Source organism: Drosophila gunungcola, chromosome 3R (genome assembly GCF_025200985.1).
Source record: "Drosophila gunungcola strain Sukarami chromosome 3R, Dgunungcola_SK_2, whole genome shotgun sequence".
NCBI classification, from domain to species: domain Eukaryota; kingdom Metazoa; phylum Arthropoda; class Insecta; order Diptera; family Drosophilidae; genus Drosophila; species Drosophila gunungcola.
Genome location: NC_069139.1, coordinates 27887498 through 27905758, shown reverse-complemented (window position 1 = coordinate 27905758; position 18261 = coordinate 27887498). Strand labels below are relative to the sequence as shown.

The 18261-nt window shown below is 38.8% G+C and overlaps 1 long non-coding RNA gene across 1 annotated transcript; it reads left to right on the top strand.

Annotated features, from left to right (window-relative positions):
- The first annotated feature begins 16305 nt into the window (after window positions 1–16305).
- Window positions 16306–18261, top strand: LOC128258200 (uncharacterized). Its single transcript, XR_008267951.1, has 4 exons — window positions 16306–16783; window positions 16847–17112; window positions 17178–17503; window positions 17556–18261. It is a non-coding gene; the product is annotated as an uncharacterized LOC128258200 (long non-coding RNA).

Here is an 18261-nt window from a genome sequence, read left to right as displayed (position 1 = left end):
TATTTGTTCTCGTGCAATTTGCAGCCATACAATGTGAGCTTTGGCTGCTTTCCACTCGGTGAGTACTTTACGTTACCGGACGTTCATAATCACCATTTATATTTTTCACTGACACACTTAACAGCTGGGATGCAAATACGACATAAGAAGTTGTGCCCATATACATTTTCTGTTGCAAAATGTTTAGTCAATTACCTGCTCGGTGGCTGTAAGCCCCTTAGTTAAATTTTATTATTATTTTTAATATTTTATTTTTAGCCTTTGAAACCAAGCTCTTCAAAAATGTGTATTTCATACGTAGAAAACACTAATGTACCCGATTGGCATTAATGTTATTCCCATTCTTCAGCTTTTCTTGGTGAAGACAGTTTGTTTTCCCCACCGCTTTGACCTTTTGTCTTAATGTTTCTTGCCCTTGTTGCTGCAACTAATGTGTTTTCCCGCCCGCCCCCACCCCCGTTTCATTTTTCTACGCCAAATGTGTCTTGGACCTCGCTGTGACCTCTGAATGGTGTTTCCAGCCAAACACATTTCAGCATGCTAATTAGTTTGGGCGGCAGGCGAAAATGGAGGGGCGACTTCCCGCAAAGCTTTTTGCGCTTATTTCCCCATGCGTGTTCATTATAATAATTTCTCGTGCGTTTGTCTGGTTTCTGTATTTGGCCAGGTTTAATTAATGATTTGCTAAGCTGGTAGATACCGCACCCAACGAGCTGAGTTTCGCTTTTGTGCATGCTAGGGTTTAATTGGGTGTCAGGACATGTTAATTCTAGCTACACTTGGAGAAAATCATAAAATAACAATTTAATATTGCCATCAAAGTTATCTTTCAAGCAAAAACAAAGGCCATGTGTGCCAGAAACTTCTTATATTTCATTGGAATTTAAAAGATAAACAGTCCAAATTGTTTTTGACTAATAACTAATTGTTTTTTGCTGTGGCCAGAATACACACTGGCCAATTGAGGCCAGAATACGCTGCGTGTGCAACCCAAACGCGTGTGTTTTCGAGTGTGTTTGTATTGGCACACGTGGCAGCATCAAAACTGAAATATAAAATCTGAAAACGGGGCGTCCCAATCAGCTTCCATATTGTTGCAGCTCACTGGGAGCCTTTGTTGCGGCGAATGCTCTTTTCCGCTAACACGTTTCGTTACACAAAAGCCAAGGTACACTAGTGCCCAAGAAATTCATAGACATACGGGTGTGTGAGCTCATATATGTTTTTATGATTGTAAGCATGCACATGTTTTTTTCTTGCCATGCCACGCATTTGCCATATTTATTACCTTCACGTTGCGAAATATAATTTGAGCACGCTTCCTTAAGGGTAGATTACTTTTTTCGTCATTATATACTAAAATCCTGGTTACTTATGCGTATATTCATAAGCAAATAATAATAGTCAGCAGTAACAATTTGAAAGCTTTAAAAATATTGAGACATGAGTTCTAATATTGTCAATACATTTATCTACAATCCGACTATGATCTGACATAGTTTTTAGGCATTTGTTCAATCAAAATTTAAATCGTATCAAATTTTTTTAAATATTATTTTTACTATACCCCCTAACAATTAACTTAAATTACAGTCAGATGGGTTTTTTTTATTTTCAACTCCATCCACGCAGAGTATCTATACCAGTCATATGGAAACGGTTCGAAATGATTTCCCACTTAATATTTTTGTTGTGCTCTCTCCGCACCAAAGTCGCATGTGCATTTGCATGTGACCGATTGAGGTTTATGAATATAAATTGTTTGTTAATTAAATCCAACAACAATAACGGCCAGCAGGATCAACAATGAGGCAGACAACTGTGGGATGGTTGGATGAATGTTCGGATGGCTGCTGTATTGTTTGGTTGGTTGGTTTGGCTAGACTTTAATACCGGAAATTGATTAAAAGCTCATTTCATTTGCCTGTTGTACGCTGATGTCGGAGCAGAAGTTGTTGTTGCAATTGCTGAGGCAATTGTTGTTACATACCCCTCCTCACTGTCATAATTTGCCGTTTGAAATGATTATGCCTTACACATACTCGGTAATTGCAGTTTCTGATGTTGCAGATGTGCATGTTCCAGAGGAAATATCCATGCCGAGTTGTGTTGCAGTTGTTGTTCAGCTTGTTAATTCACAGACTGGCGCTATTTGTTTCATTGTTATCGAACCGGTTTAGGTTTTAAAATTTAGAGGGGCGCAAGATGTTGGGTTGAATGGTGTGTGTTTATGGGGCTCATTAAATGAAAACAATAATATAAAATATTTTATCCTTATTTGCACAAACAAATTTGTATTAAAATTGCTTATTACCATAAAATAAGACCAAATTAATCATAACGATAAAGAGCTTAAGATATTAATACTTATGAAATTTTCAAAGTATTTACTGCTCGATTAATATAATTATAATTTTCAAATAATTTTCTTAGAGGTCACTCTGTTGTCTAATTGTATTCCCGTTCAGAGAGTATTATAATTTCAGTCAAGTTTTAAACCCTATAAAGCATAAAGTTCTTGATCAGCATCAATAGGCAATTCGGCTAAGCCATTTCCGTCCGTCCGTCCATCTTTCCGTCCTTCTGTCCGTCCGTCTGTCCGCCCGTCTGTCTTTCCGTCTGTTTAACCTATCGTTCCAGTTTTAAGGCTATCTAAATAATGCTTTCCCAAATGTTTTTTTTTCCATAGATAGATATATCTCTCATAGGAACAATCGAAAAATGAAGTAAATTCTGAGATATAGTAACAGCTCACTATATTAGCATTTCGGTATTATTTTTATAAAATTCTAACCACGATATTATATAGCTGCCATAGAGACGATTATAGGCCTAATTGTTTGAAAATATACTTTATATAGAAATGTAAGAAACTTAAGTTTTGTTAAAGCTGTACGGATATATAAACTGGTTCTTGCTAATATTGTAGTTTTTTTTTTACCACTTTTAAGTTTACTTATTAAATTAAATGCATTAAAAAAATTTAAAAATTTTGAATACATTTATATATATTCATATCTCTCTTAAATTTTTAAAGTCATATTCAAAAATTTTGAAAAACATTTGTCCTATTATCTAACAACAAATACCGAGTGTACATTTTCTCTGTGCACTTCGTGGGGAAATGCGTCAGAAATATGAGAATACATGATTATTGTAATTGAGTTGAATTGCGCTGAGACAGGTTCACTAATTGCAGGATTACGCTTGAAGAAAGATTAGAAAACGCTTTCATATCTGCCATTTTGCCGGCTCGCTGAACTTGTGTATTCTGCTCGAGTTGCTCGGAAAAGTTATCTCATTTGTTTTTATCGGCGAGGTCGAGGACGGTCCGTTATGCCAACCCAACCACCCCCGAAAACACATTTATGGCAACTGGGAATTATTTATTTTCCAAAACATTTGCCCAGAATATGGCCATGTAATGTCCAACTTGAACTTTAATGGGTTTTCCACTTCCCCAAAAAGGCTGTTACATTTTTGCTCTCGCTCGTTCGCTCGTTTTTGCTGGCCACATCTTTCTCTTTCTTTTGTCATAATTTTTCTGCCAATTTCAGCAACTGGGAAAGTTGGCCGACTCTCGCACTTACACGTATTTACGTTGCGATTTTTATTTCCTGTAATTTTTACGATATTACTTATTTTTATGCAGCTCACAGCAGATCGGGAAATGAGGGGAATGAGGGCCACATATATATATGGCTAGGAAGTCGGGGAAGCAGCGTTTAGCTTTCATTTTGAATTTTATGCCATTTTTATTGCTTGTTGTGCGCCATGTTGTTGTCGTCGGTGAGGTTGTGTTGTTGCTGTTGTTGCTGTTGTTGTTGATGTTGCTGATGGCAGCCGCATTATTGGTTTTTGAAACTCGAGCTGGGCCACGACAGAAATTAAAATAAAATGCGAAAGGGGAGTGGTGCCCCGGAGCTATCTGCATGGGAGGATGGCCAGAACAAAGGAACAACAGCCACTGCCACTCAGAAAACCCAGACACGGCAGCAACTCGTTTCCAAATTCCCCACAGCAACATTAGTCAATTGGAATTCGACGCCGGTTAATATTTGCCCGTGTGCGCCTTTGTTGCCATTACGTATTGTTTTTACAGTTGCCCGGCTTATTTATTTCTAGCATTTGTTATTATTTAATTTAAATATTTATGCAGCGTGTCTGGCGTGACTATGGCGCATTATAATTACCGCAACAACAGGCCGATAAGCGGGCAAACAGACCCGTATACTTGATATTTTGCTATGGTCTCGTTTTCGAGGTTTAGTTGTAATGTTCGGCTGACTGCCTCGCCGCATTATATGGGTAATGGCTACGTGCTGCTATGGGCTCGACCTCGTTAAGTGGGTTGTGCTCCAATCCCCCGATCCCCCAATCCACCGATCCGCCGATCCACGGCCGATCGACCAGGCATCAGATATAGCAGAAGTTGCAAACATTAACATTACGCTGCATTACAATCCATCGGCTGCGGTGTCCCAATGCAATTGGCCAATTATCGGGTTTTTCATGCCGCGATTGATCCCAGACTTTTATAGCCGTCCCAGGTGATTTTCCAGAGTTGCGCCTAAAAATGATGTAAATTTTAAATTAAAATGTCTACAACTTAAATTATGCAATCAATAATGCAACGTTGGTTTTTCGAAATTTGTGCTTAGTCTAATCAAAGACGAAATAAAAACTAAAGCACCTTACACTTTATACCTTAATCCGTTAAAAATCCTCGGTTATCTACAAAAAAATGCTAATTGTTTAAGCTTTAACGAACTAAAAATAATAAATAAATATTTAATACGACTATATATTGTTTTTATTGCGTATATGAAGCGACGTCGATTTTTCGTTGTATATATTTGTACTAATTGAAAAGCAGAAATGTTATAATTTCTTTAATTTTTTTTTCCGATTGATCCTACGAAGGTTATATAAAAATATATATATAAAAAGAAGACTAATGGAAAAGTTTTATATTGATTTACATTTGAAAGCTACTTGAGATGGCCTTAACAAAGTCTTTAGCACTAAAAATTTGTACCTTTTTTTACTTATTTAAAAAAATTTCTGGTATTTTTGGAATATTGGATATAACCCTACAAATTATTTTTCAAATCCAAAAATCAAATTTGTGAAACGTTTTAAAGTTCAATTTAAATTGCACATATATGGATCATTAATTTAAAGATTTATATGGTCTTTGGATAAAAGATTTATTACTTAAATATTTTGATTGTGCTGAAATCAGTTTTAATAGATGAGCACCAAGTAATTTAGTTTAGTAAATAATGCTGTAATGCAATATTTTATATTTCAGAGAATTTTCTTTTTGGTAAATTGTTTTCTAATTGATTTTAAATGCGGGTAGGCAACGCAATTATTCTAGGTGCCTATTAAAGCCAATGCATATTAAGCACTTGACAAATACAAGTGTTTGGCTTGGAAGTTACATTAAATTAAGATATTTTTTTTACTTGACATATTTGTATGCAATCGAATTAAATAGACGTTGCACTCTAGTTGAAAAAGAATTCGTTGGAAAAAACCAACCAACTAGATTCTCTACTTATATAAATTGTAGGCATTTACCTTCCCGCCTCGATCACCACGAACTGAAAATTAGTGTGTCTGCAATTAAATACACATTGAAACCTTTGTAAGCCCGATAATCATCTGGATGTCTGCCTAGCCACATGCGTTGTTTGTTAATGTCTGCGCCATTATTTGATTTATATTTTCCATATAAACACTCCGTTGCCTGTGCTTCTGCTACTGGCACTGCCGCTTATTGATGTTTGTCCAACTCGCAATCATTCAAAGACCAAACCAGTTGGTCACTCGACCATTTCCAGCAAAACTCAGTTAAGTGGGTTGGTGGCAGACGGGAGGTGGGCGATGGGAGGGAGGAGCGGAGACAGGCACTCGTCAGTGGCCATCGATCAGGCGATGGTAAATGTTTTTCCAATTTATTTCCATGCTTTACTTGGCCGACGAGCAGCGCTAACTTGGCCAGGCACTTGGCTGCTAGTTTTAGTTTCAGCTCAGTTTTTCGTGCAATTAAATTGAGTTATTTGCGTTTTGTCTGGTCAAAGTTCTTGCTGGTCCCTGTCTCTTGACTGCGACTATCTACACAACGAGAAATTTTAAAGAAGATTAAAGAAGATTGATAATAGCATTATAAGCCCTCAATATCCTTTAACGATACAAAAAGCCTTAAAAAGGTCTTAAATAGTTTAAATATTTTTGGATGCAACCAAAAACCATACTTTCAAAATTTGACAGAGCTTTTAAAAGTATATATGTATATATGTATACTATGCATAATTTAGAGAACTTTAAAATATCGGGAAAGTATACATTTAGAATTTGTTTTCGTTTTAGCTCCTATAAAGAGTCAAGTGTCCTCACTAGAAATATAAGCTGAAGTTTAAGTAGACTATAAGTCTTAGTGTACCCAGCAGTAGAAGTCCATGGAGTCTGTCTGCATGTTTTTTTCTGCTTTAAATTGAATTGGCCTTTGTGCGGACACTCGTGGACTCATGTATGGCATACATGTTCCCATTCCCCATCCGTCCACACAATAAAATCCAAACAGAGCGACGCTCATTGAATAAATAATCGAATAAAATATGCTGCTGCTGTTGCTGCTGTGCGACTTCTTCGCATTTCTGCTCTCTTTTTTGTTGCAAAATATCCAATTTCCAATTTCAAATTCCAATTATATTGCTCTACGCTTTTTATTATTATTATTGCTGTTGCTATTGTTGTTGCTGCCACTGCTGCTGTCGCCGACGAGAGCAATGAAAAATCAATATTGACATGAATGTTGACTGGAGCCAGAGGAATCTGAATTTCTGCCACTCACACACTCGCTCACTTAGGCGAACAGCTCAATAAGGACATAGCTGGCAGCTCGGAAGGGAAGTTGCAGCCACGACAAAGTTACAGCCATAGCCATAGCCATAGCCATGTCTTGACTCTTGGCAAACAAACTCATACCCGTCTTTATAGGAATGTCCATAAGAAGTTGCCACAAACGCACACATTCTGGCATTTTCCTTGTGCAGTCGTGTGAGTGAGCCATGGAAATGCAACGCCACGAAAAGTTCCGGAGCTCAAAAATGTAATATCTTGGCTGAACGAAGGATATTTTCAAGTAATTATATAGGCGTGCCCAGTAGAAGGAAACGAAATATTTACAATTAACTTATGGAAATTTTTATTTACTATTAAGATATACAAATATTGTTGATAACTGTACCATTTCAAAAAATAACACTACGAGTTGTACCAGTAAAATCGGTTTTAATCAGACTGCTTTTAAACATTATCTACTGTATCTTGAGCATCGTTGTTAGGTTTATAACAAAAATGGTTAATTTATGTTATGGTCCGAAAATAATATTTTTTACAGCATAATTTCTACAAATAAATATAAGAGGTTGGTTCTATATACGAATTTAGAAAAAACAAATTAGACTGTGTAATTTGAATATCTTCAACCTGTTTCATTTACTTTTTGAACTACTAGAAAACTCTTTTGTTCCAAAAATAATACAGGTTGACTTATCGTTGTACCAAAAACATCAACTTTTCTGCCTCCAGACACCATTATGAGACATTGCGCATACGCCCTGTTCACAAGTGGACAGAAAATGCCCTTTTAGCTTGCAGCCCGAGTTCTTTTCCGTGAAGACTTCCTCACTAATTGCCGCCATGTAACAAAGCCAAATGGTCACATCCGCTGCACAGTTCCCTTCCGTTTCGTTTCGTTTCGCTCTGCTCTTCGATCAATCGAAAATAGTTTTCAGTCCTATCGCGCTTTTATTTTATCTTAGTCAAACCGGAAATGTTGCTCGGCAGCAGCATCCACAGCAGCGGCGGCAAATAAATTGCTTAATTACAAATATTGTAGGCAGCCCCCGAAGTTGGAAGGAAGTGGTCCCCGAGAACTTCCCAGGCGCTGTGAGAGAAAAATATGCGCCAGTGACTGTCATGCAAATTAGCAAGAAAAATTGCATGCCAAATGTTGTTTGTGTAGTCGCAGCCAAGTCAAATGTCTATAATTTAAGCAGAAAACAAGCGACAGATACATGCAGCAGCAACAGCAACTTCAACTGCAGGCAAATCTCTTGCAGTTTCTTTCCTTTTTGCTGCTGTTGCAAAATTTATACGCGCGGCTGCCGCAACAAAAAAATAAAGTTAAAAAAAAGGAGAGAAAAACATTACTTGCTGTTGCTGGCTAATTTGCCACAGCAGGCAATGGAAATTGTTGATGTGCAAAAATGCTGCTGCTGCTGTTGTTGTTGTTGTTGTCGTGTAAATGCCATAAATTAGTTTGTGTCAACAGACACAGAAAAGCGGAATTAAAAATTTCATTTTGCTTATTTTTACGTTTATTTTAATGTTTTTTGCCTTTTTCTCTTATTTTTGTAATGGCACTTCAATGCTTCTTTTCTTCCCAATTCAATTGAATTTATTATGTTGGCTCGGTCTTTGCCCACGGGTTTTGGATTAGATTTGGCTCTGCCGTATAGTTTGACTGGTTTTTTTGCAGCTTGCATATTTGGCATTGGCATGCACACAAAATTATTGGCCATATATTTTGGCGCTTATGGCCGCACAAGCTGTGAAGGTCGTGTGGGTGTTGTTGTGGGGAAAATAGGGGAAATCAGATATGCAGCAGAGCCAAAATCAATGGGACCTGCCCCACAACACATACAGTCACTCGCTTGTGTAAGCCAGAGATTGGATATTTTGATTTAATGCCATCTGAAAATGTTTTGTAATGCCCATTGGACAATAAAAGCAAATTGAATTATATAAATGGAAAATGCTTATGGAAAACGATGATCTCTATTTCAGTTGAAGTTGGTTGACAAAATTAAATTCTGTAATATAGCATAGACAGTTTGTCATTCAGCTCTTCAGTTTATGCTTAATATTTCTTAAGAAATTACACTATTTATTGAAATTCTATAGTGACAAGTTTTAAATACAACTTTTAAAGAGTTATAATATTCTATTGTATATTTGTCAATGTTTGTTTATTTAACATAATCAACATATTTTAGGTTCGAGTTATGGAAGGTGAAGATAAAAAAGTTTATCCAATTCACATACACAATTGTATTAAACTATAGTTTAGTTCGTGGTCACAAAATAAAAAAAAATGTATTAAACTATTATTGGTCATAAATTCCCTCAAAATGAATTTGTAAAGCAAATCAAATATAAATTAACTTTAATTATGGTCACGAGTGGGCAAGCATACATTTAAATAAAATAAAATTCTTTAAGAATGTTTTGGAATATGTAATTATTTCAAATAAGTAAATTAGGGGCATTTGATTAGAATAGATTGGGTTCCATTGTAAGCGTATTAGAGCTCCTCCTGGTGTCGCATTCTGCCCTCGATGGCTTCCTTTGCAAGATGACAATTTGTCAAGATTTCCGTTGCGTCATAAAGTCAGCAGCTTTTCAGCTCAGCTCATCCAAGCGCGTCGCATACTCTCGAAGGTCCACTTAGGCGACATACATAACACACCCACCCACACACACACACACATATATATATATATATAAATATATCTTGGTCCCCATTTTGTGGGTGCCGGCAATCGAACAAATTGCCAAGCATACAAACAACCCACGAGCTGCGAGCTCGAGCTCATAAATAAAATGCCAGAAATCCTAATTGTAAAAGTTTTCATTTTTATGACAAAATTATACCAATATATTACGGGCAAAGATTCAACGTCCACCCACCACCCATAGGGCTCTTTGGTAGCTCGTTAGGCCAATAAAAAGGACGGAAAGAAAAATGAAATCAATGGCAGGCAATTCCCGAAGCAGCAGCGACTCACCAAGTGCTGTGAGGAATTTCGAGCAACAATGAAAACCTAGAAAAGCAAAAGGAAATCCCACAATTCACAAACAACAATGGCAAATAAATTAAATTAGTCACAAGCATATTTCAAAATTATATATATACCAGAACGGCCTCATCCACGATCTGTATAAACCGTTCTACCTCCGTTCTCTTTCCCTCCGAGTAGCCCTATCTCTATCGGTGGGGCAAGGATGCAGGTCGGCAAATAAAACATAGACGAGTGAAGGCGAGAGACATTTTTTATATTTTATTTTATGTATGCCGTGGGCGAATGTTACGTAAAACTCGTTTATGGCCGAAAAGGGTTGGGTCCGAAATTTTAACGATAGCCTGCTCGCTAGAGTTGCATCTATCTATCTATCCGGCATCCTGAAGTTCAGTCAAATTGCCTCCCAAAACGGGAGGACATATAAAAAGAAGCTTTTCTTATTCCCGTTTTGTTACTATTTTTTTTTTTTTTTGATTGCGCCTTTAAAGGAGTTTTCCAGAAGGACTAAATCCCCAGATACAGATACAAACTCACGAACAAATATATATATGTATAGCGGCACCCACACATGCAGACACTCAACTGAACCTAACGACATAATAAAACCGGCATTTTTATGCATGTCTGAGTAACTTCATGAGCCAGACCAGACCGTTTTCCCCCACCCATTTTCCCACCCCTCCGCCAACCGCCCACCGCCACGCCTTGCAGGAGTTTTCCTGCTTTTCACTTCCAGTGCAGACAGTCGGCTTTTTTTGTTTCAGGTTCATTGGAAGCACCCAGAGTGGTTCCCGTGGGTTCACGTTCACCAACAGAATTATCGCTTTGAGGAGAGATTCTGCGCACTCTTCCTTCGCCTTTCTCCCGACTTTCTCTCCGGCTCTCCGCTGAATGGCGAGAACCTGCGCAGTAGAAAGGCGTGTCACAGAAGCAGCCGGAAAACAAAGGAAAGCCGATGCAACAACAGCAACAATCGCCGCATTTTGGGAAGGTCGTTTGCCAACAGTTGTAAAATGGCCCAAGCCGCACAGCTGGACATGCGACACGAAAGAGACGGGGCTAGTCCGGGCAGAGACTAGAAAGAGAGAGCAGCACACCCGCAGAAGAGGGTCACACATTTATGCAACGAGGCGTCGACCGGCATGTAATTAACTTAAGCCGAGCCAGCCCGACGACATCCGTGGGTGGCATGGGTTAAGTCCGGGTGGGGGGTGGCTGCCCTGGCATAGTGTGGGCCTCGTTCTGCGAATACCGAGACACTGATACATCCAGACGAGGAATAAAGCGAGTCTGGGAAATACATACGCCCGTATGCTGTATTCGGCACAAGTGTGCTATGTACAACTCGAGGTCGTTTGCCGGCAGATGCTCAAACAAATGAGCCAGCGCTCCTACCAAGACATGTACAAAAGTCGGAGCCTACAAGGAAACCCACACAGCAGGATTGAGTAAAGTAGCTAGTGCTGCTACAATCATAAAAGTTAATTTATCAAGAGGAAATAAGCCATTCATCGCGAAAATCACACATTTATTTTGATGCAACAAAATTAACCATAAGTTTAAGTTTTAAATTTAGGACAATCAAACAAGTACATAAGTGTTCAAGTACTTAATGTATGTATAATAAAACGACTAGTTTATTCTTAATGGGTAAACTTATTTAGTTACCCTAAGTTGTATTGGGTAAACAAAATGTAAGTGATTAGGTTAGGCGCTTCACTGTTATTTAAAGTTTGATTTAAGAAATCAAATTTGTTTGTTCTTGAAGTGCCTTAGAAATGTGTGATCTGCAATATATTTAGCAAACCAAGAAGCGCCAGCACGTAACACGAAAAGGGTACCATTAATAACATTTTGTTTACTCCATGACAATGTAAATTTAAAAGCAACAACTTCCCTCTTCCTTTAATAACGGCGCAAGTGTAGTATATATTATTTCAGCCGCATCTGTGTGTGATTCCGTTCGGAATACAAGTTAACAAAAGTGCCAGGCACATTTGCACTTTGTTGTTACTGCTGTTGTTGCTATCATTGTTATAAAACATGCTGCATATGCCGCACGGATGATTGTGCTTGCACAACTTCTAAAATAAAAGTATTAAAACGAGAAAAATGAAACACTTGCGACAACAATGCTGTGCAGAACCAAAGGCCGGGAAGTTTACTTGGCTCTGGGCCACTGCCTTCCTCTTTTCCATCGCCACATGTGTGTACATAACTCAGGAAAGTTTGAAAAGCCTTTCTTGACACGACCAAAGTGACGGAGTCTCGGGGCGTATGAATATTTCACGGAAACGATGATGAAACTAAGGAGGAATTCCATTAGCCTGGAACATGACGAAATTTAGACACTGAAGCATATTAATGGTGTTTCTTGAATATGAAATAAGAGAAAAAGCGGGCGGAAAACTCTAACTTAAAACAATGTTGACGTTTTAAACATCTTAAAGTTTTTCGCAATAATTATTATAATAATCGCTAATGTACAGTAACATTTTACTGCCAAATTTGGTTTACAGATTATATATCGGGAATAAAACAGGTCTATATAGACATAGAAAGCAGCTGGCCATTCAAAGTAGCAAACGTCAAGAGTACAAAAATGTCTATATCAACAGGAGTTTTTTGAAAAAAATATTATAGCTCTACTTGAACCAGAGAGAAGAAATGAGTAATGAGTACGTGACTGTCGGGCCAGTCAACTCACTACTAACTTTTCTTTATATCTCCTAACTACTTTAATCATCTATCAAAATTCGCATCAATCAAACGCCCCTCCACTCAGCATAGTTCCCAACTCAATCAACTGAATGGCGGCCACACCTTTCGATCGGACGACCTACCTCTGCCATAAACACCATACGTCTATCCATACCATTCCGGCATTCGCAGGGCCTTAATTGAAAATTGCTGTCATGAAAAATACTCATAAACTACGTTTCTAAGAAGTAGCTCAGACAATCGAATGTATTGTGTGTGTACAATATAAATTTCACATAACAATTGTACAATATGCATGACAATGACGAGTTCCAGTTTCAATACACCGAACCTCATCAAAGTCTGGGGCCCAACAAAGAACACAAGTGTTCCGGTGGACACCAACTTGACAGAAACCCAACTGATCCGAACTCAACCGAACTGAACTGAGCTTGAACTCACAAAAACTGTGCTGGGATTATGGATGGAAAACTATTGTTTGGGGCCAGAGCACGAAAGTAGGAAAGCATGTACAAATCAAAATTTCCAAGCCAAAGATGAGCTGAATATCGGTTATTATTAGTTTTACACAGAGAAAAAAACAAATATGTATTTTATACAGATTTAATAAATACACTTTTAGTATTTTACAGAACAGCTGTAATCAATATCTTAAGCAAATAGGCAGAAAAGAAATTACTTTTTTTTTAATTCGATTTATTTTATAGTTATTTGCCCAAGAGGACCATCAAATTATTTCGATGCAATTATTTGTTCCCGTGTGGAATGGTTCCCGGGTATAGGAATTTTCGAGTACCGCCTGGCACTTCAACCCATTCTCCGGGTCGAGGCCTCTCGGTCCAGCTCAAACGAACACTCGGGCGTATTCGAGTAAGACAAACAATATAAACTTCAAAAACGCTTCGTTGCATATCAAATTAATTACAGAGCGAGGCCCAAAAACGAGGGATTGCAGAACAGAACAGAACAGAACAGAACAGACCCGATCCGAACCGACCAGTCTGGCAGACAACCCTTGAAGATTGTTTTCTTCTGCAGGGCCCGAAAACTTTTTGCACAAAAGGCGAGTTAAGCTTTTGTGACTGCGCAGGGGGAGTGACTATCTGGGGTGGCAAAGAGGACGGGGCGACAGCTGACAGCCAACAACTCATGCACAGTGAAAACTGAAGGCATAATTTATGCCTTCAAAGTGGATGGTTCAAAGAAAACTTGGAACATTTTTCCCCTGAACAACAACATCAACAGCGGCCTGAGCACGTCCTGTCCTCATCCTCATCCTCATTCTCGTCCTCGGTACGTTCTTGTCAACATTGAGAACAATAAAGTCGAAAACAAGATGAATAGCCGGGCCGAGGATGTCATCGAATTGGATATGCCCTTTACATTGTTTATTTCAGGGAATCTTTAGGGATTTCCCCAATGCTGATCCTCAGAGGATGGCAGGAAAACATGTTCTTTCATCGAAAATAAAATAATGCGAGTAGAGAACATAATGCTTGGGTAGTTTATTTTCAGGACTGGTTTTAATTATTCGAGAAATTGCACACATGACTAAAATAAATCCTATTTGTCAAGCGACTTAAAAAGTTTTTAGAAATTCAAGATTTTTTTTTGAAATGAATAAACGTGTAAAAAAATAGAAAATTAGTTTTTGAATATAATGTATTATGTTCTTAAACTTAAAAAACAGTCGTGAGGTATTGTTTAAATTTATTCAACATTTTAAACATTATCTTTACTTCCCTAAGAACCTTTAAAAAGAGCATTTAAAATCGGTGAAAACTGTTTCCATATCCGTGCGGTTTTTGTGTGTTTTTCGGTCATGACAAAACAAAATAAGAACTAAGAAAAAACCAACTAAAACTTGATATTTGAAACAAAGAGCTGTGCGGCTACAGAAACAAACCCAGGCAACCCAGAAACAGAAGCAAAACCTGGGGCTGAACTGAAACTCATTCATTCCCGAGTTCGGTGTTCAAACAGAATACCCCGGGTCTCCGGAAGATTTCTGGAAATGGGCCGAGAAGTGTACCGTAGTGGGTTGGGGGACTGGGGATTGAATGGGCTAAGCTCACGCACAGCCACGCCCCCAGCCCCGAAAATGTTATTTTAACTACATTTCGGCTTTTTATGGCGCTGCTCCACTCGAACCTTTGTCTTTTGTCTGGACGGGACGTTCCTTATGGCGAAATATTGTACATTTATTAATACATAATCATCTTTGTTGTCGAGCAGCGGCAACATGAGAACCGGCCACATGGAGATTGAGGCCTTCAAAGGTCCCCACGGACGACTTTTGTGTGTTCCCTCTGTGTGTTCCTCTGGCCCATTCAGAAAATAAAGCAGTAAAATCGTAATAGATATGAGAGCTCCTATCTCTCCATGGTCGAGCCTGCGGTCTATTGTCGTGTTGTTCGGATCGGGTTCTGGGAAATCCCACCTAGTTAGTAAATTCGAGCTGACTGCCCCGAAAATGTGTTTTTTTGTTTTTTGTTTTTTCTTTCGGCTTTTGTTTTTACTTTCGGTTTCCTCGCCCAGGGTGTTGTTTTTGTTTAAGCTGGTTGCTTAGTTGTGCGGAAAGGCCGACTACTTGAATGAGTGTAATTTGTTCACGATGTAGTGGTTGTTTGTTACTTACTAGAAGCAGCTCTTCGAAATTTAGACTACCGAGTATCGCATGAACATGCCTGATAAATATTTTCGTTTGAATGCATTAATCTGGGAATTAGATGAGGAAGAAGCTGACACCACAGATGGAGTCCAGGATTTAAGTGCCTAAACTATGCAATGAATTTCGTATGGAAATTAATCTTAGTGTTTTCACAGAAGGCACAAACATCTGTCGGATAAAATCGGCAAGGCTCAGAAAGTGTTTTAAAGAATTAATTAATGATATATGTAGACATTCCCCATTATAAATATTTTTATAATCTTGCAGAGGGTATTGTAATTTCAGTCAGAAGATTGCAACGCAGTGAAGGAGACGTTTTCGACCCTATAAAGTATATATGTTCTTGATCAGCATCACTAGGAGAGTCGATTTAGCCATGTCCGTCTGTCCGTCCGTCCGTCTGTCCGTCCGTTCTACGCAATCTAGTCCCTCAAGCTATTTGCATAAAACTTTCCCAAAAGTTGTCTTTCTATTGCAGGTAGTATATAATTCGGAACGAGCCGGATCGGACGACTATAGCATATAGCTTCCTAAGGAATAATCGGTAAAATTATAACTTTGCTGTTTTTTAATTTTTTGTTTAGTTCTTCGACATTTAGTAATGGTTTAATATTTCAGAGTTACGTATTAAATTTCATTAAAATCGGACGACTATAGCATATAGCTCCCATGGGAACAATAAAAATATAAAAAAATTTTTTTTTTTAATTTAACGTTTTTATTTTGTAATTTTTTTTAGAAATTCTTTTTATTATGTGACAGTTTAGAATTACGCTTTTAATTTTATTTAAATCGGAAAACTATATCATATATAAATAAATAGGCCCAAATTTCTACGTATTCTGTTCGATTTTCTTAAGTCGGTTCTAAGGTATAACACAACTTTTACTGCCATCTATACAATCTTGGATGTACAATTTTTAAAGGTCTAATGCTTCTTTATCCCATAGCAAGCCATTTTGACTGTTGTGAATATATTCCGTTTATGCTAATGAGCCATTGTACAACCTCATTCAGGCGAGTGTGCAAATCATTTCCGGCCATTTGCGAGTGGCTCACAATTAGCTGGCCACCAAATTATATCCAGATTCGAAAGCAGAGGAGACTAAACACAATCATGGCTGTAGATCCGATCCGATCCCATTATCTAAAGCTCGGGACGAGACAAGCGGCCAGTTCCTGTCGCCCGAAATTGGCAAGAAAAGCAGCTCAGCGGCCCAAAAAAGAAATGCTAATGAGCAGCCAACAAACGAGTCGAAACGAAAACTGTTTGCCAGTCCATTGTTGAGTGACTAGTAACTAAAGTGACTGCACCGGGAGAAATATTATTTCATGCTTATGTCGACATTTGCAGATACCAAAATCAAATGTTCCAATGTTACTAATATTTATTTATTGAAATGAAAGCTTTTATACACCCTGCACTACAAAATGTTAATTAATGAAACCAACTATGAAGGCAAAGAATATTGTTGATTTTCAAAAACAACGAACCCTTTTCTTATATTTAAATGTGGGTTTATTTACTTTTTGGATAAATCATTATCAAATCTTAACCAATATGTCTTTTTGTCAGTGTTCCCGACTGCCAACTGAATGCCTGAATGACCGACTGAATGAATAAAGGAGGGTACTCCTCTCCATGAAGCGACGCACAATTCAATTGAAACTGTTGCCCGGATCGGGACTGGGCTTCGAAGTGAGTTTGGGAAGTGGATGTGGAACTGGAAGAACTGCTGGCTTACCTTACCTTTCAAATTGATGAACAGCAACAAAGGCTGCCCGGGGACAAAAGAAAACCAGGCATAGAAAAGCGACTTTCAAAGTTTCCAACGCGACAATGTGAGTGTATTTTATGTACATTTTTCTTTCTTTTGCGAAATTAATGAACTATTCAAATGTCAAAGGATCTGAGGGCAAGAAACGCCGAACAGTTGGTGACAACAAAACGGGCCAACAATAAAAATGAGTCCAGCCAAGAGAAAACCATAAAAGATTTTCCCGTTTTATGAGGCCGTCCGACCCCTTGGCTGTTTTCAGTGTGAGTATGCGCTTTTACGAAATTCAAAAAGCAATTTACCAAAGGCATCGCTGCCCCGGCTCCAAGCCAAACGAAGATCTCGGGTCTTGAGCTCTAAGTGCCTCCAAAGGACGAGGAACAGGTCGAGGCGTCAGAGCTCAGAAGGAGACTCGGAAAGCAAGACAAAAGCGAGGTCTTCAGGGAACACATATGGTACGTAAATGAGTCGTCCGTGCCGGGTTTTTATTGTCATTGCGTTTTATAGACAGTTTTACGAGCTAACGAAAGTGGTTCGGCCTGCCAGGCGAAGTAGAGGTCCCGAGATAATGCCGACATATTTGGGCTTTTACGATCCCGCCGCCTCCGATGCCATTGCATATTGGGAAAATTGTAAATCACACTTGCCTACGGACCCACGGACAGATATCCGCAGTGTTGCCCCACATTGGAGCAGACCGCACGATAAAGCATCGCACATAAGATGTGTATTAGCGTGTCTGTTAAATTGTTTTTAGTTGCCGACGCGTCTGCAAATGAGCCATTGTTGAAAGGGCGGGGATAGGGGGGGAAATGGCATATGGAGGAGAAAGGGGCCTCTGTCAGTACGGGGAAACTGGGGTACTTAAGTGTCGGCACTGAAGCGCTTTAAATGTTGCTACTTGCCCCTGCGTATGTCTGTGTGAACCCATTCTCGTCTGATGTTGCATTACGAAATGGTTTCATGCATCTGCAATCCATACACACCGACTTTGGGTACGGATGGTGGGAGGTGGAATGTGTGGCTGGGTGGGTGCCAAATGGTGTGAGGAGGTGTCGACGGTGGGTGTTACATGGCAAGGGGTGGTGTGAACTTTCTGTGAATGGCCATTTATCGGTGCAATTGTGTTTGAAGCTCGTAACTACCGCCATGTTCGATAATTTACAATGTGCCCGGCTTCTGTTAGTGGTGCTCTAGGTGTGAAGTGATCCGT